Source organism: Neovison vison, chromosome 10 (genome assembly GCF_020171115.1).
Source record: "Neovison vison isolate M4711 chromosome 10, ASM_NN_V1, whole genome shotgun sequence".
NCBI lineage: Eukaryota > Metazoa > Chordata > Mammalia > Carnivora > Mustelidae > Neogale > Neogale vison.
Genome location: NC_058100.1, coordinates 66,757,293 through 66,779,956, shown reverse-complemented (window position 1 = coordinate 66,779,956; position 22,664 = coordinate 66,757,293). Strand labels below are relative to the sequence as shown.

Sequence of the window (22,664 nt, the reverse complement as noted above, 5' to 3'; positions counted from 1 at the left end):
TATTATACACAATTAAGGGTAAAGAAAAAAACACACAAAATTGGTAAAATAACTGAAAACAGCCCTTCAAACTTTAGCCCATTGTACTGTGTACCAAAATTTTATAGACCGTGTGAGAATCTAAGAGTACTGAATATTTTTTTCATTTTTATTACTGATATTACACAAACATCTCAGATCTGTTGGTTCCTGGGGATAAGTGCATAACCCTAGTGTCTCATTTGATGCTTACAGAAAACTCACAGGGTTGGAGGTATTATATCCAATTTATAAGAACTGAGGTTCAGGACTGTTAAGTAACTTCCCTAGGTTATGCAGTTAATAGTAAATTAGGGTTCCAGGAAGACTTCAAAACAACTATTTGAAAAAAATCAAAACAAGAAGGAAGATAATAGACTCATGAAAAAGAAACACTTTGCGAGTATCTAGGTCAGCACTTCCCAGCTTTATTCATATGAACCACTGAGCAGCTCATGAAGTTGCCAATTCTGATTCAGCAGGTCTGGGATGAGGCCTGGGATTAGGTATTCCCAGGAAACTCCCAGGATGCTGATGCTGCCAGCCCGTAGACTACATTTAAAATAGCAACTGTTAATAGAGATGTAATGTGTATGTAATGTTACATATTAACACATACAATGTTAGGTCTTCTAGTAAAATGTATAATTAAAAAGTAAATTAAAAAGCAAAAATAAGCAGTTAAAATTAACTTGAATAATATATTTTTACCAACTATAACTAAAACAATATCATTTCATTATGTAATCAGTGTTAAAAATTAATGAGATACTTTTTTTCATACTAAGTCTTTGAAATCCTGTGTGTCTTTTGCACTTAGAGTATATTGTACATCCAAAAAGTCACAGTTCAAATGCTCAGTGCCACATGTGGCTAATGGCTTCTATATTGGAGAAAGAGATCTGAACAGTTTTTTCATATTTTTGTACCAGGAACTAAGGTCTAGAAAAACAATGTGTGGTTACAACTATGAGTAAGACATTAGTCCTTGAGGATTTAAATTATCTTCTTTTATGACATGATTATAATAATAACCACAAATAAAGACATTTCAAAATACTTTCCAAGAGTATTAGTTATAATGTGTATCCAAATTGTGCATATCCTTAGAAGTCTACTTTTTCATGAATCCTTTCCGTGTCTTTGCATTCTTGTTGATCTCTTGGACTGAGCAGCTTATCATTGGCAAGACACAGTGTTAACTTTATCTATGTATTTCCTTAATTGTTGTCTGTTTCATGTATGGACACTTTTCTTTACAATTAGTAAATGAACTCTTTAACTTCAGGAACTGCAGTTTATGCTTCTTTAGCGTCTACATATATGCGTTACGTACTGGGTCTCGATCCCACCTAGAATATGAGCTCCTGAGTGATGCAGTAAATGCGTACTAATTGTTTGCTGATTAATTGGTTTTACCCCAAGGAAATTTATTCTGCTCAATTTCTGGCTCACTACACTTGAACAGAGAAAGAATGATTTGTTTCTGCCAGGTCATTCTACGTTGCGGACTCGATTTGGGAAAAAACCCAGGTTTCTGTGGTTACTGGATAACTTGGAAGACATTGTGAATATATTTCATTTGCTTTTTATTCAGCTAAAAGCCCCATGGTCCTGAGTGCAGCAAATACAATGCCGCTGTGCCTTTGGTCTGGATAAGATTTTGAAGAGTTTATGAATGGCTCCCTGCCCAACGTGTTCTGGAACATGCTGTTCTGAGCAGGGCCTTGGTGTGTACAGATATGCCTCAGCTCATCTGCACAGCCCCATGACACACAGGGAGAATGGGTCTTGATAGCCCAGGGACCTATTTGGCAAACTCTGTCCCAGAAGGCTATGGATGGCAAATGCATATGTAATGAATTCTGAGGCTTCATTACTGAGGACAGAACACCAGGGAAATGAGAATCCCGCAGCTGAGTTTCAAAACTCAGGGAGATGCATAGTTGCTGATATCTTTCTGAGAGTTGAAATAGAATATGTCATATTTGGAACCGGCAGCTTCACTAGATAGAAAAGAGTAAAAGTGTAAGGATAGCTCTATTGTAGAAAATGCATGGAAGTGAAACTCCATGTGAAGACATAAAGTATCATCCCTTAGATGGAATCACCCTTGCTCAAATATGCCAATAATCATTTCTTTTAGGAAGGCATAGATATGCCTTTGCACTTAAAATATACGGGGGTTCAGTGGCCAAAGAAAAAGATGAATCCAAGCAAATAATTTATTAATTTCAAATCAATAAATTTTAAAAGTCAATTAATGTTTAGTAACACAGAGTGTCTTTACTTGATATGATAATTTAGTTTTTTAAACAAATATCATACATTTTCATCATTATATATACCTTCAGTATCCAGCATGGAGTAGATAATCAATAATTCATTATGGAACTGAACCAAGCAAGCTTAATCTCCATCTCCATAAATTTACCCGATTGTGTGACTCCATTTGAGGTTTCCACTTTTTTTTCTTTTAAAATATCAAATCCAGTCTACCACATTCGTTCTTGTGTGTTGTTTTTGTCATGCATCCCCATGGATCTTTCACTTATAAGGGGCTCCTGAATGACTTATGGATGAAATGGGAGCCTTCATTTTCTTGCACGTTATGTTTTACTGTGTTAAAACTTAATAAATTCAGAACAATCCCTTAAACTTCCTCTTATAATACTTAGTAAATTGTAAGTCGAATAGGAACCATGCCTAATGGGAAGCATTCTGAACAGCATGACAAAGGATGAGTAATCAGGCTCCCCTTGTTAGAACAAGATTTGTAAGAACAGATTAGCACCTGTCAGGGAACCTAACAGGTATAATGGTAGTGTGGAGAAGGTTTCATGAGAGCAAAAGCCTTCAGGTAACCCATGAGAGAATTAATAGATGTTATAATGAGGAATATTTACTACTTTCCACATTTTAGGGTAGTACAATGAAAGAAACATCTTTAAGACTATTTGGATGCCATCATGTAGAAATAGTATAGAAATAGAAATAGTATAAGGATGCTATCAGTTAATTTCTAAGGGCACCTGGGTGGCTCAGTGGGTTAAAGCCTCTGCCTTCGGCTCAGGTCATGATCTCAGGCTCCTGGTGTGGAGCCCCACATGGGGCTTTCTGCTCAGCAGAGAACCTGCTCCTGCCTGTCTCTCTGCCTCCTTGTGATCTCTCTTTCTCTCTGTGTGTCAAATAAATAAATTAAATCTTTAAAAAAATATATTTTCTGAAATGAAGGAGTTTAAGATCCTATCAGCTAAAGCCGGATCTTTAAAAAAAAAATTAAATGTTTAATCTTTACAAAATAAAAATGATATTTTTAAGGCTTTCATCAAATAAGCCAACTGATATTTATCCTTCAAGGGGATGCTAATCTTATGGAATAAAAGGGGTTAAGAGACCCTTATAGAATCTATTTACCTCTGGACTATTTCTAAAGCACCCTATCATGTTGTTATAGAAACCACTTGCAGCTGAAAATCTCCCATCATGATTATTGCTATAGTAACCACCAAAAGACAAGAAGCTAGTTTTTCATTCATTTGCTATCATCTCCCTTCCCCAAATGGTTTTGCTTTTAGATGTTCCTATGTTGCTGGAAATGAAGCAGAAAAAAAGAGTAAATAAATTCAGTGGGGATGAAAGAGCTGGAGAGAGATGGAGGGAGAGAGACAGAGAAGGAGGAAGGGAAAGAGAGAGGGAGGTAGGGAAGGAGAGAGAGAGAAATGAGGGCAGTACTTGAAGCAAAGAGATCCAAGTTATTTCATTTATACTTATCTAGAAAAGAAAATATTAGACAAAAAAATCAGCCTTTGAAGATTATTTATTTGAGAGAGAGAAAGAGAGAGAGAGAGAATGCAAGCTGGGGGAGGGGCAGAGGTAGAGAGATAGTCCCAAGCACCCTCTGCATTGAGCTCAGAGCCTGCTCAGTCCACTTCTAAGATTATCCTTTTAGAATGTCTAGTACAAGGAACAATTGCTATCATTTTCTAAACATGTTATTTGAAAAGGAATGATTTCAAGCATTCAAAGGAGTGCTGGCCATTTTAGTTATCAGAGTATACTAAAAAAAACAAAACAAAAACAAAAACCCACAATAATGCACCTAATTAATCTCTCATATAAGAGCTAGGTACTTTGTACAAACCGACCCACCTAACTCATTGCACTTGAAGGTGATTTTTAATTAAATACATTCTTTAGAAAAGTCTAAGCAGATATATGGGAGTTGATTCAAACGTGTTACTGATTCATCTGGTTGTCTTTGTGTATTTATATTCATGAAGTATAATTCAACTCTTAGTCTAGATGAATGGAAAAATAAATGTTGTTTATACTTTTCTTTACACTTGTGGATTTTTGTAACCCTTGGTACTTTTTGCTTCCATTCTGTTTATTTTAGCTTTGTTCAGGCATAGCGTTGGAGCTAAAATAAGGAAATTCTCTAAAACTATGTCTGGCTGAATTGTGTTGACATAGTATTTATAGTCAACTCCAAGCTTCTTCCAAAGTAGTTATAATATGATAATCAACAGTGTGTATGTGTCAAATAGTAGGTAACACACAGACACACTGGAAATATATAATACCACTCTGTGTGTGATCACACTTTGGCCATTTCAATTGAGTCAGGTACCAAATGCTTTTCTGGGATTACTCAAAATGACTTAAAGATCATAATCACTGTGATCATACACAGTGCATATATCTTACTTTTTTCTTTTTTTATGATTTTATTTATTTATTAGAGAGAGAGAGCATGAACAGGGGGATGGGGCAGAGGGAGAAGGAGAAGCAGAGTCGCCACCGAGCAGGGAGCTCGACGCAGTGCTCGATCCCAGGACCCTGAGATCATGACCTGAGCCAAAGACAGACCCTTAACCCACAGAGCCACCCAGGCACCCCAGTGCTTGTATCTTTCTTATCTAGTTTTGAACTGCATTCTTCTCACACCCAAACACATCATTAAGCCAGTTTGAGTTTTGTTGTTGTTGTTTATTAAGCTGCTACTAAGTGTTTAATAACTTTAAGGGATAAGTGCCTTTCACCAACATCCGCTTCTGCCTGAGACAGAGTAGCTAGCATAGGATCTATGCTCTTTGTCTAAATAACTTTAAAAAAAGGAGAAATATATGAGTTAACTACTTTCAGGCATTGAGCACAATATAAAACTATAATTTTTGTTAGAAATGAAATAAAGACTCCTGGGATGTATATTTAGAATGACTTTAATGTTGTGACAGGAGTATACTCAGAGAAGCAGCAATGTTTTTGAGCTACAGAGGATGAGAGCAGAGTCATAGGCTGCAGAAGCAATTAGAGTTTTCAGGTCAGAGCACCAGAGAACAAAAGGACACTCATGATGAGCCAGAAGATCTATTATTCATAACAAGTTTTGGGGAATCTTACCAGAGATCATCTGCTGAGAGACTGAGATAAAATTAAAATGCCAAAAATTGGACAGTTGGTATTCTAACCCAGCCAGACTAGAGACACTTCACTGAACATCTCAAGCATTGAGAAGCCGGAAAAGTCCTTGCTTTAGGAGTAAGGACCACACCATAGGGGAAGGAAGATGTCATAGGAGAAGGAAGCTGTTCATAACCAAAATAGAGCCACAAAGGATAAATGCAAGATTTATAAAGATAAAACCCATGGGGTGCTTGGGTGGCTCAGTGGGTTAAGCCTTCTGCCTTCAGCTCAGGTCATGATCTCAGGGTCCTGGGATTGAGTCCTGCATCAGGCTCTCTGCTCAGCAGGGAGCCTGCTTCCCCCTCTCTCTCTGCCTACTTGTGGTCTCCCTCTGTCAAATAAATAAATAATTTTTTTAAAAAAAATACCTTTTTTAACTGTCTGCCATACAAAAATCCAAATCCTTTAGAGAAAATGCACATTATTAGGAAGCTCTATGCTTATCATTTGAATACCCAGCATCTGATAAGAAATTAGTAGATATGTGAAAAGCAGAAAAATGTGACTGATGATCATGAAGAAGTATCATTAGAAATAGATTTTGAAATGACTCAAATGTTTAAATTAGTAGACAATAACTTCATATTTTCAAAGACTTAAAGGAAAGGATGAACATGAGTAAACAAATAAGAAATCTCAACAGAGAAATGGAAACTATGAAGAAGGCCAAATGGAATTTCTAAACTGAAAAGCACATTATCTGCAATGAAGAGCACTCTTGATGGTCTTAATAACATATTAGGGCTAGAGAAGGAAGGATCCATGAATCTGAAGACACTTAATAGAAAATAGAAAAAATATTTTAAAAAATGAACAGAGTTGCAGTGAACTATAGGATAATTCCAACAGGCTCTCATATGTGTAGTTGAAGCTCCAGAGGGACAGGAAAAAAGAACAGGGGAAAAAATATTTGAATTAATAATCAAAATTTTCCCCGATTTGGTAGAAAACAACTTAGAGATCTAAGAATTTTAGCAAATCCTCATCAGTATTACAAGGAAAATTATACCTAAACACATTATAATAAAACTGTTTAGAAAATATATAAATTTAAAAAAATCTTACAAGATGCTTAAGGATTGAGGAGAAGAGAAGAACCATGTTGCATGCACGTGAATGGATTGATGACTGATTTCTCGTTAGAAACATATGGAAGTCAGCAGATGATAGAATGGAATCTTTGAAGTTGGAAAAGAACTGTCGAGCTAGACTTCTACACCAGTGAAAACATCCTTTAAAAATGAGGATGAAATAAAAACATTTTCAGATAAGAAAAAGCTGAAAAAATTCATCAGTCAGCTGATGTCATTGTCACTCCTCAGGCTGAAGGGAAATGACATCAGAAGAAAACATGCATTGGGTTCCTGGGTGGTCCAGTCAGTTAAGCATCTGCCTTTCATTCAGGTCATGATTCCAGAGTCCTGCGATCAAATCCCGCACTGGGCTCCTTGCTCAGCAGGGTGTCTGCTTCTACCTCTGACCCTTCCCCCAGTTTGTGCACTCTCTCTCTCTCTCTCTCTCAAAAATAAATAAAATAAAAGAAGAAGAAGAAGAAGAAGAAGAAAACTCGCACCTATAGGAAGGAATGAAGAACACTGGAGTTAGAATATGTTTCAGTATAAATACAAAAGGGTTCATATGCTTTGCTCTTGATTTTATTGAAAGAAAACTTACTGTTTAAACCAAAATTATTAGTCATTGTGTTGTAGTGTATACACATACATAAACGTAAAGTATGTATTGGAAATGGCACAAAGGATAGAGAGGGTAAATAGGATTTTACTGTTGTAAAGCTATCACATTTTATGTGAAGTGGAACAATATTAAATCTAATTTGAGAGTGATACATTATGCTGTTATTTTCTTTTAATTTTTTTAAAGATTTTTATTTATTTGACAGAGATCACAAGTAGGCAGAGGGAGAGGAAGGGAAACAGGCTTCCTGCTGAGTAGAGAGCTCGATGTGGGGCTTGATCCCAGGACCCTGAGATCATGACCTGAGCCAAAGGCTGAGGCTTTAACCCACTGAGCCACCCAGGCACCCCAAGTTACACTGTAATTATAAGAGAAGCAATTCTCAAAGTGTGGTACACAGACCTTGGGGTCTGGAAACCTTTCTTAGGGAATTTGTGAAGTAAAAGTTATTTTCATAATATAAGATGTTAATTTCCTTTTGCCCTGCATTATTTGTCCTGAAAAGTTTGCAACCAGACAAAACTAATCAAAACAATGATCATCTTTGGATATAGGGACTGATTAGAAGGTAGTGTGTGGGATATTTTTGGAATGATGGAAACATCTGTTATCTTTATTGTGATGTTGCTTATCTGAAGGTAACTAGTTGTAAAAATTCATCAAGTTATACACTTAAAATCTTTGTATTTCACTGGAAGTAAATTTCACCTTGTTAAAAGAATATGAAAATTTTAATACATCTAAATATTGACCAAGGAAAACATGAGTAATTTTTAAATGCTATTGGTTTACTCTGTTCCTGTTTGACACTCAATGTTAAGTAGAAATACAATGTTTTCTTCTCTGAATGATTTCATGTTCTCAGTTTAAGACAGAGTTGACAAATAGCTTGTCGAGTCTATAGAAGAAGTGGTTTCAATATTAGTGGTCATTTTACTAAAACTGCATAGTGTTTTAGAGTCAAATTAGATCTCTACTTCAGGTCCTTTTTCATGCCATATGATTCTTTTACTTTTTTTGCAAACATTTTTATAGCATTTAAAATAAATGTGAATATAAAAGTTAGTGGGTTTAGGGGTATATTTGATATATCAAAATAATAATATATATGTAGAATATGTAAGTATGATGCTCAAAAAATTTGTGTCCCTATATCCAATTTAAGAAAAAGAGTTTGGGCCAAGATTGTGACATAGGAACCCCATGAACACCCCTCCTCCTGTGGACTTACTAAGTGTACGACTGACATGGGGCAATTCCCTTAATTCCGTTAATTGAAATACTGGAGAGAATGGAAAGTATAAGAATAAATACTATACTTATTTATTCTTATACTTATAATGTATAAATACTTAATACATAAATACTTAAATGTTACTATGTGCAATTTCTAAAGTACAGTATAAAAGCATTTTCATTTCTTATATTTGAATGAATAACAACCCCTATTTTGTAGCTATACTGTGTTTTTCCTGCCTGAAGAATGTGTTATGAATGACAAAATGTGCATATTTTGGTTTCTGTGGTGGGGTGGTTTTTTGTGTGATTTATTGAATAGCAACTAATAAACAGTATCCTTACATCCCAAAGTTTACTTTTATAGTTTTGTATTTCTTTTCAGGGAAATTAATTTTTTTAATCTTACCAAATCGGGAGCAACAACATACCTAAGTATATTGTTTATGGGAAATCTAGGATATGATAATTCAAGAATAATTTACAGAAAAGAACAGCAGACAGTATGAGAAAATCCTTAACTTTTATTCGAACTTGTATTGAACATCATGACATAAATAATTTTAAACTTATTTTTTTTAAATGTCAGTGGGAAAGAAACCTTAATATCTGACAGAGTTAACAACAATAACAAAATATCTCCAAAGCTTCTAGTCATTAAAGTAATTTCATCTAAAACAACCCAAAGTATTTAAAAATTCGCTCATTTTGTAAATAACTGTATTTATTCTTACACAATAGTGTAATCTATTACTGAAACTGGCATGAAAGATTAAAGATACTTTGATAATCCAGTTAAAGTGTTTGAACAGAGATTGACAGCTTACTTACAGCTAACCATACATTCTAGGTAATACAGATAAGGCGCCTTAGTTAAGGAGAACCAAAAACTACTTTAAGGATATTTGTTTTGTAATTGTTTTTTTTGCTTTTTTTTTTTTTTTTTCTGACAGACAGAGATCACAAGTAGACAGAGGGAGAAGCAGGCTCCCCGCTGAGCAGAGAGCCCGCTGCCGGGCTCGATCCCAGGAGCCTGAGATCATGACCTGAGCCAAAGGTAGCTGAGCAAAGGTGGCACCCACTGAGCCACCCAGGTGCCCCTGTTTTGTAATTCTTTTAAAGGTAAAGACAAATTCGTTTCTTATCTGAGATTAGCCAAGGCAGTACGCTGGATATCATGTGAATTATTTCAGAGATGTTTGCTAAATTGAACAGCCAATAATCAAATGCTGGGCTGCATTGGAAGGATGTAGTCTAGGGAGTTAAGCCACGTCTGCATTTGAACCCTTATCTCTGCACCTGGTCCAGACATTTGACCTCTGAGCATTCACCTTTGCAGATGAAAAAACAAAGTTTAAGTTACTTAATTAAGTAACTTGCCCAAGGTCTTATCACCAACAGCCAATTCATAATTTCCAGATTTGAGGTGCATTTTGGAAACTTGTAGGAAAAAGTATCTTGAATAATATTCTGATAGTATTTTCCTTTTGTGAATTCAGGGTTTTTTGTCTTGCTTAAGAAAATCGTTTTCTTTCTAAGATTATAAAACATATTTGCTAATAGTTTATTTTATAGTTTTTATATTTTATAGTTTTTCATATTTTATAGTTTTTGCTATTCTTACAACTACTATAGAAGTCTAAAATTATAGCAAAATTTAAAAATTAAAAAGAAAAAATATTTCCTATTTCAGGTTTGGATCTCTAATTCATCTGAAATTTATTTCTGTGCTGGATAGATTATTATTTAGCAAAATACTCATTTTTCTCCTCCTTCCATGGGTAAAATATATTTTCCTGCTCTACAGATGACGTGTCTGGCTATGTCGCTTGCTTTGGCCAAGGGAATATTAATATGCAAATAGAACATGCAAATGCCAAGGTAATATTAATCATGCAAATAAAAGCACATAGCATTTTCTACCACTGCACATCACCCTAAATATTTATACTATTATTTTTTGTTTAAAAATCACTATATAGTTAGCAAAATTATGAAAATGTGTTTTTCAGTGAATCACAGAGAAAATATGTTTATATAAAGTTTTTTTTCATTCACGGGTTTTCTATATATCTGTTAATTCATCAATCTAGAAGTTTTCTGGTAGAACGCTAAAGCGCCTCTCAATATATATAGTAAAAACACATTTTGAAAATTTATGAATCCACTCCCCTCGTAAACTGTCTACTCAACAAACTAATTATGCAGCTGTTACCCTGGAGCTTCCTTTTACCACCATCTTGGGATTTCCCTGTCCCTGTTGCCTGAAGTCTATCTAAGAAGCAGCAGTTTGCAGATGGCGGGAGTCTGACAACTTCTAGACAGGAGACAACCTCCACTCTCCAACTTCATAAAGGGAAAAGCATTTAGAGAGCACACAACACTCTACAAAGATTTTGTGATGGGGAAGACACTAGGAAGAGAATATATTCTCCTTGGCTCCCAGATTCTCAATTTTTGCCTTGTATTTTCCTACTCTGAAAATTGCCAAACCAGTTGGGCTCCTGTCATTCCTTGAGAAGAGAAGGAGATTCTCAAAATTAGGGTCTTACTTGAAGTTTGACTTAGAAAATTTAATTATTTTGCTTTTAATAAAGCAGTGACTTCTTATAACCCCACACTGTTGGGTCACCTCTGTGAACAGGGAATTATATTGTTCAAAAACCATATAAACACCACACCCTTGCACACATGTTTCTCAGGCCAGATGAAAATGTTAAAAGAGCACGAATTTAACCATTTTTGTTTTCTCAACCAATGTAAAAGTGTGGATTTTTTTTCAGTTTCTTTTTTTAAACATGATGTTAGACCGACACATGTACATTGGGCTAGAAGAGTGTCAAAAGCTACATTCAGGATCCTACGCTGATGCAATATGTTTGTATAAAGCATGCTCAGCTTCAAGAGCTCCCTGTAGTCCTCACTTTGAACCACTACAGTCAAGAAGTAAAATTCTTTAAATATAAGGATTGTGGTGTTATTCTTTTGAAGGAGTGGGAGCAGTGGAAGAAGCAGAAAGAGGACAGAATGCAGAATACCTGTACCTAGAAATACTCAGGTCAGTGCAGATACCAGCTATCACTTTTATGTCTGTTTCAGCAAAGGCACACTATGACATTCAAAAAGCTTCATAGAAGTATAAACTATTCTAACAAATGAACAACGAAATGTGAATAATGGAACAGAACGATCTATCCTGTTTATTTCCTTGTCACCGAATATACATCAGTACATTTTAACATCCATATTTACATAAATATATTTGTACATTTTTAGATTTATATATTTATATGAAAGCAGTTACTGTAATATGAAATGCTAAACATAGGTAAGGAGTTATTTTTCTTTTCTTTTTTTTTTTTTAAAGATTTTATTTATTTATTCGACAGACAGAGATCACAAGTAGGCAGAGAGACAGGCAGAGGGAGAGGAAGGGAAGCAGGCTCCCTGCTGAGCAGAGCCTGATGTGGGGCTCCATCCCAGGAACCTGGGATCATGATCTGAGCTGAAGGCAGAGGCTTTAACCCACTGAGCCACCCAGGCACCCCAGGAGATATTTTTCTTAATAATCACTATCATGATAGCTCACATTTACTGAGGACCTATCATATCAGGCATTATTTTTAAATATTTTATCCATTTATTTGACAAAGAGTGGAAGACAGCAGGAGAAAGGACAAGCAGGGGAAGGAGCAGCGCAGGGCTCGATCCCAGAACCCCAGGATATGACCTGAGCCCAAAGGCAGATGTGTGACCAACAGGCATTTTAAAATTTCAGCTTTTTAACACAAATAAGAGGTAAGTCTTACTATTCTCCCTATTTTACAAACAAATATGCCAAAGTATCATCACCATCATCATACTGAAAATAATATTAGCAATAGTAGATAACTTTGACTCCGAACTGTGCCAGTATTTTTCTAAGCAGTTTATTTATAGATTAGCTCATTTAAACTTCACAAAAATCTTATGATGTAGAACCTGTCTTTACCCCCATTTTATAGATAAGAAATAGCAGAATGGAGAGTTTAAGTAACTTGCTCAAGATTATGTAGCTGGTAAATGGAAGCACTGGGTACAGAGGATAAGAAATATTCCCCAGGTCATGCAGTTAAGGTGGGCTGGGTAGGAGCCTGACATAAAACTAGAGGCTCCTGCCCACTGCACCATAAAGCTTCCAGCACTGTTAGATTAATGAGTAACCCATCAGCCATTAGTGTAAATCAGTTACCTATCAGTGATCATTTTTGGACATTTCTGTTCATGGTTTTAATTTTTTAAATTTTATTTATTTACTTGAGAGAGAGTGAGAGAATGAGGGAGAGAGAATCTGAAGCAGACTCCTCACTGTGCACAGAGCCCGACGTGGGGCCTGATCCCACAACAGTGAGATCATGACCTGAGCCAAAACCAAGAGTCAGACACTTAACTGACTGAGCCACCCAGGCAACCCCATTGTTTTTAAATTTTAAAACAATTTAAACAACAACAACAAAAAAATCAGCACTTAGTCAGCACCAACTGTTGTCTAGGTAGGGATGCTATCTACTACCTCATGCAAGCTTCTTCTCTCTGCCCTCATAGTTTCCGTTATTTTCTCTAAGGTTATTTAGGTGTATTTGTCTCCTTCAGACTCAAGACCTCAATGACAGTAACCACAGCTTATTTTTCTTTGTATCCCGAGGGACTTGCATGCTGTTTAGCACTGTATTATGTTAATATAAACATATCAAAAACACATATGCACATATAAAACCCCTTTATCCTGTCAATTTTATAAAACAGCTTTCATAATTCTCATTGATAACTGTGATGACTGATGACTAGGGAAGTAATTTGCTCAAACTTTCTGCCACTTAGAGATAGGTCCAAAACTTGAACCCACAATTCTGACGATGGGTCTAAATCCTTCACTACTCATCAGCTCTAGGAGCACTTACTGAGTTCCATGAAGACTACTGCATTAAGTACTGTATATTACATCCAAGGCAAATAAAATATGCTTAATACTTGCTAGCTATTATTTTCCTGGCTTCCAGCTATTATGTGGATTCAAAAGAAACGTGAACCAGATAAAATAAAGGTAAGAAGTCCTTCATTTTTATGTTTCACACTTGTAGGGTTAAAATTATCAGGCTCTAAAAATCAACATTCTTTTTATTAATGTGATGCAAAGAAGCATAAGTGACAACATGACGTGGCTAGAACACAGAACATTCTATTGGGTTGTAATGGCGTAATTCCATTTGCCCTGCTCTAGAAATGAGCACCTGTGCGCTTTGGTTAGCAGTGAAAATGACTGTGGATGATGGCGAAACACAGAGCAGGACCTCTCCCTACTTGACTTTCGGAGTTTATATCCTTTTCGTGCAAGTGAATTTTCATCATTGGACTAATTTTTTCTTCTTTGACCCAGTCTCTTGAGACATATTTGCCCAAGCCCTGCTCTCGGCAGAGAATTCTCTTCCCACAGCCTGAATAACCCCTCGTAACACCGTACCAAAAATCTCACTTGCTAAATATGCCAGCCCCTTTGCCTGAGACATTTTTTTCAGTCTCTCGGCACAGTACTTTCAACTTCCTGGCCAGCTGGACTGTCCACTGTGGGATAAGTTCTTCCCTAGGATTTAGAAAAAACATGAATCTCAGATAGGAAATCTATCTCCTTTATCAACCTGATTCTCTTTCCTGACACTTCAGATATGCTCTGGTTTCTGATTCTTGGTTGGAATTTTTTCACAACTTACCCTTCCTCCACCATGTAATTTCCTTCAGACAACCCAGGGCCTACCAATTGTCCTACATTTAGAAATTTACCCCAGTTTGAAGCTCCCTGTTATACAGCATTCCAGCCAAATGCCTCATCTAAAACATGACCTTGCACGTGCCCCCAGCTCAGTTGTCTTCCTGCGTCTGACCTAGTCCTCTGCTCACCTTCTCAGATGCTCTTCATTTTCAGACACTATTGACACTGAGACCGCTCCTAAGCATCTTTGGTTTCACTCCCTATGTTCAGTTTCAAAAATATTCCCAGAATTGAGCCAAAGACTTGCTCAGTTCTTGTTTTGTTTTGTTTTGTTTTCTTAATTAGATCCCAAGGATCAGTTTCTAAAATGAACAATTCATCATCTGCATTATATAGAGTATCTTTCTATATCATATTGTTTAAAATATAAACCTTGTATGTTGGGGAACATATTCAGAAGGATTGACAGTATTTGCGAGTTTTTAAGTTCAAGAAAATGAAAAGTTTTCAGGTACAGTTAAAACTGATTATCAAAGACATTAAGAAGCTGATTATAAAGTCACATAATTCTTCTGGTGCTGTATACAACAGCTAATCCAAGGCAAAACTTGTAAAAGGACCCTGGGGAAAAATTTCAGATTATTAGCAGACATCCATGTAATTATTATTTCTCTTCTCAGTCTTTCTGGGCATACAGACACACACATACACACACACACACACACACACACAGAGTGATTTTAATAAATATTTTAAATATATATTATATATATAAAATTCTTGTTATTATTCTAACCACAAAAGTTTTTTACAAAAAAACACTGAATTACGTATTTTTAAATCTGCTTCAGACATTTTAATTCACTGTAGTATTACACAAAAGATTTTTTTCAAACTTATATGTATACTTTTTATTTTTAATTACATCCAATAGTTACCCACTCTCCTTTACTTTAACGGCTATTTGTTGGGGCACCCGGGTGACTCAGTGGGTTAAAGCCTCTGCCTTCGGCTCAGGTCATGATCCCAGGGTCCTGGGATCGAGCCCCGCATCGGGCTCTCTGCTCAGCAGGGAATCTTCTTCCCTTCCTCTCTCTCTGCCTACCTCTCTGCTGAGATGTGATCTCTCTCTGTCAAATAAATAAATAAAAACTTAAAGGCTATTGGTTCATTACCAAACAGGTGTACACACTTGACTCCCATATACTCAAAACCAACTAGGACAGTTATTGGATAGTATTAAATTTACATTACAGAGAAACTCTACACAGAGAGAAACTGAAATGATTTAAGAAAATAACCATAAAAATTAGAGACTGTGTATTAAAAACATGAGGAAAATGAAGAAAATAGAATCAAAGAACATTAGAGCACAAAGAAAATCTGGATTCTGTGTCAGGATTCAGTAAAAGGCACAAAAACTACTCTAAATATTTTTAGTACCAGTAAGTTTAATATAGAGAATTAGGTACAAACATCATGGGAAGGGCTCCAGAATGGGCTGTAGCTGGGCTTCTAGGAATGTCTTGCAGAACAATCCAGAATGACCTTTGAGCCCACCACTAGAATTGTTGAGTTTAAAACACAGGGCCCTAACTATGATCGAGGGACAGGGGCGGCCTGCTTGTCCCTGTCACCACTGTCATCGTCTTTGGACAGCCGCAAAGCAGGTGAATTAACACTAGATGTGGCAGGTTGTCACTCTTTGCCCCAACTGTCTCAACATCTAGGTAGCTGGAGAATGAAGAGTGGAATGCTGTTGCCAAAATCCTGATGTCTTCATGGCTGTGTGAGCTTATAGACACAGCCAAGAGAAGGAGGATGGCCTTCTACTTCACTTCTGCCTTCCAAGTGCTTTTAACTGGTGGCATCTAATTTATTGGTTGAACCCTACCTGCATGGAAACTGAGATATATAGATTTTAGCTTTCCCGCTTCGGTAATACAGAAAGACACATGGAAGGAGGATGGCCGTGTCAAGCCACAATATCCACCGCAGAGGACACCTAGATGAACTCCCCTAATTTATAAATGATGAATATGAGAATTACAGAAGTTAAGTAAGAATATGGCCCAGCCAAGACATATATTTGCCTTTATTGACTAAACCCAATGTTCTTTTTCACTACATCCCACTGTCCCAAATCAGTCTCTCCCAAATGTGGTTAAACATTGAATGTCATTTGAAATTCATATCAATATATTTTTTTAATGTGGCCATTAGAGAAGCAAATACCAAACTAAACTTGAATTTTAAAAATTAGATAAAATCATTAAGGAATATACTGTATTCCTGGGACACCTGGGTGGCTCAGTGGGTTAAAGCCTCTGCTTTTGGCTCAGGTCATGATCCCAGGGTCCTGGAATCAAGCCCCACTCTGCTCAGCAGGGAGCCTGCCTCCTCCTCTCTCTCTGCCTGCCTCTCTGCCTACTTGTGATATCTGCCTATCAAATAAATAAATAAAATCTTAAAAAAAGAAAGAAATATACTGTATTCCATCTTTGAGAGCTGGGCTTTGAGAATTTGGGCATAGGATTGTCTTAGTTGGTACTTCTGATAGTAGGAATGGGAGTTCCTAGTATTTCCTGATCCAACAATACCATGACCAAATAACAACACATAACTTTTATTTTTTAAAGGCATGCTGAAGATTTATTGAAAGATCTCTCGAGTACTGCTTTATTGTTTTTCTGGAACACAGTGTCTATTTTTAAATATTCTCAGCGTTTTCCCCAAATATGTGATACTCTTTTTCAGTGCTACGATAAAAATAGTTACCTATTAGATGAAAGTAAATAGAAATGGGAGCTCTAATGTGACTTACTTATATTTTATCCATGGAGAACATGAATCAAAAGATCTAAATTTTAGTTTGGGTCCTATCATTAGCCTCCCTGGGACAAGTCACTGATTTTCCCAATGTCTGAATTTCTTCATGTTTAAACTTGGGATGATTAATGCCTGAATTGCCACTTAATAGAGGGGTTGATGGAATAAAGCTAGATAATAAAAACTTTTAAACAATATCCAGAGCTATATAAAAATATAAGACGCCACTCTTATTTGTTATTTTATATCCTATTTAATGTTAGAAGTTATAATTCTTTTGCTTCAGAGTAAAAATAAACAGAAAAAAAACGGAGGAGGTTTTCTCTTCATTAGGCATAATGGGCCTAACTGTTTGGATTTGGGACTCATTTTAGCAAATAACGGCTAATGAGCAAGTAGGATGCTGGAGACCAAGTTAATAACATACAAAATGCTTGTACTTAGTGCAGCCTCGTTAAAGATGAGAAATTTAGAAAATGCATGTGATTGTAGGTATGCCTTGAGAATATATCTTTAACTGCTAAGAACCTGAAATACCTTCCCACTTCGCTTCTGTTGCTTAGAGGGGCATTTAACTGCAGTAACCTGTTCAGTTCTGCTGATTTTAATTTGATGCTCTTTCTAACACTGACAGATTTCAGTTCAAGCTGACCTAAAGAGGCTCCCATGCCCCAGGTTCGTATCCTCCACTTTCTGCCATGAGATCTTATCTTGGACTTTCTTACTATGGCCTGACGCGTTCACTTCTCTGTCCGGCTTCCCCTGGATTTTTTATTCTGTCAGTCAGTCAGTCTGAGACAGATTAGCAGACTCAGACTTGACTCTCTCGACATTTAACTCAACAATGGCCACTTTTGCCCTCATCTTGTGTGCTGTAGGCCCATTTTAGGCCTTATTTTACTTAGATTTGGTTAATTTTGAACTTCATAACTATATCATATCATAGTCTGTGGAGTCATGCTTCTTTTATTCAGTATCAGATTTCTGAGATTCTTTATTCAATATCAGATTTCTGAGATTCTTGCATGCAGTGGCATGTAACCGTAGTTCACTCATTTCAGTATTCTCTAATCACTATATAAATATAGTTTATGTATTCCTTGTCTGGTCAACACATTTTTTTTTTCAAGATTTTTTGTTGTTAGGATTAACACTGTGTAGACATTTTTGTGTGTGTGATAAGCGTTTATTAAGTGAAGATACAGAAAAAGCTCTCAAGAGTGAGAGGGGTCCCAACAGCGTTTCCCTCTATGAATATTTTTATACACATTTCCCATTGCACATACACATTGAAGATTTTTCCTTTGGCATGTATTCCTAGGAATGGAATTACTAGGTTGTAGATGATACCATGGTCAGATTTATAAACTAATGTCAAACTGCTTCCCGGAAAATTAGCTTTATATTCTACAAAGAAGTAAAATATGTAAATAAAATCTTTATCTATCCTTCATTTCCCTGTAGCTATTATGGTATTTCTTTCCCTCTTCACAGCCAACCTCTTAAAATAGTTGTCTATGGCCACCCGTGATTCTTACTCAGCTTTTACTCAGTACCCAGTCAACTGCCATCTGACTTCTGTCTTCAGCCCTCCATGAACCCACCACAGCTAGGGTCATGGGTAGTACACTTGGAATCATTTTCTCACTTAAATTCCTGGCATTTGAATTCTTTGGTCTTTCCTTCTTCAAAGTTCCTTCCCTTGAGTATTCTCAATCTATTGCTTAAAATGAATATTTCTGGAGGGCCCTCTTCCCCTCCCCCCCATACACTCTCTGCCTACGCAGTCCTCCATTATCCTGTCTTCACTTGTTAAGTATAGGTTGATGTCTCCCAAATTCGTTTCTCCAGGTCACCTCTCCTTCTTCAGCTTGAGGCTTGTGGCTCTAACATCCTATTCAGCACCTCCATTCTAATTCAATTTACACACATGCGAACATTCCTGACCATCACTTATCCTTCCACTTCCCACCCAACACTTCTCCTCCTACCATATTCCAAATCTCACGTAGGAAGCTGAGGGCAGCACTGGCCACACAACGGACCAAGCCAGGATCTGGAGTGTCGTTTTTTGACTCTTTCCTCTTTCTTACCAACACACTCAATTAATCATCAAATCTTGTAGACTCTAGCTCCCAAAGGCCTCTCATACCTGTGTAGTAGCACAACCAGTATTCTCTTAGTCTAGAAAGGGACACAGGATCAGATGATAATGATTAAGAAAATCATTAAAAGAGAAAAAGCACAGTTTGAATAGCAGGAGTGCTGGGCAAGGACCAAATAAAGAACATAGTTGAGATCATGGTAAGAAACTGGAGAGGTTTCAGATGGCCCAAGTCCTCACAGTAGGGAATCATGCTACAGGATTCAGCCATCCAATCACAGGGAAATTACATATTAAAATGAGAAAATCCAGATGCTGGGGAGACCAAGTTAATGGAACCAAACTCACCTGTTGAGAATCAAGAACAATGAATATAGATCAATCAATGGAGAGAGACTGGGTTACCAGGAGAAACCGGTTCCTGAAAGCTTGGGGTTCTGATGTCAGCTAAGTGGGGTCGGGAGCACTGTCTTAAATCATTGACTCTTATGATGTCAGTTAAGCTTTATAAAAACTCTTTTGTGGTGCTTGCTTCAGCAGCATATTTACTAAAATTGGAACGATACAGAGAAGATTAGCATGGCCCCTGTGCAAGGATGACAACACAAATTCGTGAAGCGTTCCATAAAAAACAAAAAAAAACCCTGTTTTGTGTAAGTATAATTCTTATTCCCATTTTACAGATGAAAAAAACCTGAAATGAAAAATGATGAAAGATAGTTTCCTCCAGCCAAACATCTGATAAGTGGTAGAGGCAGGAATCAACCCTCGAAGTCTGGCTCTAAAGACTTTGTTCTTCTATGAAAAAATGTTTTCTTTTGCTACAGTTTGGACATTACTTACACCCCTATTTTGCATATGGAAGAACAATCCCAAAAGATCAAGCAAGTTGTATTTTACAGTTTAGTCAGCTCTAGAACTCAAATCTCCCAGTCTGGTGTTTATAATCTCAGAGCCCCATTATTCCCATGAAATGCATTCATGAAGGAATATATTTTGTCTTGTCTGAAGAGGAAACCAAAAATCTCAAAAGACTTCAGCTGTCGTCTTTCTTCAAGCGGGCAGGCAGAAACAAAAGAAGCTCCCTTCCAGCTATGTGATGCCACACTTTACGGAATGCCTGGCTTTTGTCTTTATGAAGACACAGTCCGTTATTAGGGTCATCCTAGGTACACTGGCTCTCAGACAGAAATGAGATTAGTTCCTCAGCCATGTGTCACACTTAAAAGAAAATCTAATTCACAATCTTGTTCTGTCCGACAAATACCTCCATTAACAAATCTTAATCATGTGGGCGGAAGGGGGGAAGGTGACTAAATTAAAGCTCGTGAAATACAGAGCAGGTAGGAAATGTTGCAGTGCCACAGATATGAAGGCTTGGGATGGAGCCATTCCATTATCAGTGAAATACAGCTAGAGGGCAAGAGAAGAGCATATACAGACCACTGAAAAAGATTAAAATCGAGACTCCTATACCCTGCCAGTAGGTTGAAAAATGTTTGTAGTTTTATAAGAATTAAGAGGATATCACTCATACAAATTATGAAAAAATCGCTCCCCACCCAAATACTCAAGTAAAATAATCTAAAGTCTTCATCTAACACACACCTCCCAGGAGAATATAGATTGGAAAGAAAGAGTGGTACATAATGAAACTTACACTGTTATGTATGCATACATGTATTATATATGAGTTATTAAATATAATATCTAAATAATGTATGTGTAATTTAAAATTTAAATGGATAAAGACCAGCTGTCTGGGAACTTAGCACTAAATTCCCAATAAATGAGGCCAATAAGACCAATAGATGAGGCCTCTTGAAATAGATATGAAATCTCTGGCTACTTGTGATATTTACTATAGAAATATAATAGCATGAACAATAATCTGACAATGTTATATATTTTTAATGATTGAATTGATATAAAAGTCAATCAAGTGGGATTTTGCCATGTAATTTGAGGTAATTTTGAGTGTGGGATAATTGCAATAATCAAGAACATTAACTTTTTAAAAAACCATAAAATCAGATAATATTGGAAAAATAATTTATTTATATTAATTGGAATGATTAATAGCAATTATAATAATATTACCTTATTAATATTAAATTCCCTCATGTAATGAAAAGCTACAAAAAACTACCTCAAAGTCTCTTATGATTGTTAACCTACAGTGATAGAAAAGCAAGACTCAGGGGCACCTGGATGGCTCAGTTGGTTAAGCACCTGTGTTAGGCTCGGGTCATGATCCCAGGGTCTTGGGATGGAACCCTGAGTGAGGCTCCTTGCTCAGCGGGGTTCTGCTTCTCCCTCTCCCTGTGCTCTTCCCCACTCTGCTCATACTCTCTCTCTCAAATAAATAAATAAAATCTTTTTTTAAAAAAAGTAGAACTCAGTTCATTAGAATGGAAGAAAAAGACATAAATATCCACTTTCTTGAATATTGTAATTTTTTGTTATTAATAACCCCATTCAAATGGCATTTTTAAAAAGGATGTTGCTCAAGACATGAATCATCTTGTATAGATATTTAAATATTAATTATTAATGTTTAAGATGTTGAGTGATTCTGGTTCTTGAAAATATTACCTTTACTTAGAACCAACTAAATGCAAACTTACAGAAGTAGCCAATTTTGAGATTGACATATATAAAAATTGAGATGATTAATGTTCATGGCGTAGTTTCATGTCTTATTTTGAAAGGTATTTATTTTAAAGAAGGCCTCATCTTGATAAGAGTCCATTACAATTAAAAATGCATTTACATTTACTACCAGGAACCAGGAACAAGAAACAGTAACAGCCTGCCATTTCAACAGGTATCTTTACTTCAAGAATGGATAATTAACATTTTTTTAGCAAGATTGAAATGTATATAAACCTAAAATTTCACCATTACAAATACTCAGGAATACCAAATCAAATAAAACAAATCTGTAAGGGAAGGAAAGAGAGCTCACCAGGTGATACAAAGAAGAAGTTGCAAATCAGCAGGTAAGTATGTACATCAGCATTGTGTGGGTGTTTATCAATGGGGGAGAAATGAAGAGCGGAGTATGGATCTTGTATAGCAGGAGCTTGTTTTTTTATGTCCATGCAGAGGAGCTGGGGGACTTGGAAATAATGCATTCAGTGAAAATAAGGCCTAACAATCTTCCCACTATCAAGGGTATGGGGGAGCAACCATGAAGCTAATGACTTCCTAGCCTTTGCACATCAGATCTCCAAGGAATCAAAACCAAAAGACTGCATCTGTCCCATTTATAGTGTGCATATGACTTGAGGTCCCCCTCCCCTGCACACCCACAAACACACACACACACACACACACAGACGAAAGGGAACATAAAAACTCCTTAATCAATAGAGCACTTGGCTTCTCAGCAAAAGCAAATAAGAAGGTATTCAAAGGGAATCTCCCATAGTTCTGATCATAAAATGTTCTCACAGAATAGATAAAATAAAAATGTTAAAGAAACCTCTCAAAAGAAAGATCAATAAAAAAATCACGAGTCATAAAAGAAAACAAAAGCAATGAGTTACAGAAGCAATAAACTGG

The 22,664-nt window shown here is 36.5% G+C and overlaps 1 non-coding gene across 1 annotated transcript; it reads left to right on the top strand.

Moving 5' to 3' along the window:
- Window positions 1-19,621: 19,621 nt before the first annotated feature.
- LOC122918911 lies at window positions 19,622-19,729 on the top strand. Its single transcript, XR_006386698.1, has one exon. It is a non-coding gene; the product is annotated as a U6 spliceosomal RNA (small nuclear RNA).
- The last annotated feature ends 2,935 nt before the right edge of the window (window positions 19,730-22,664 follow it).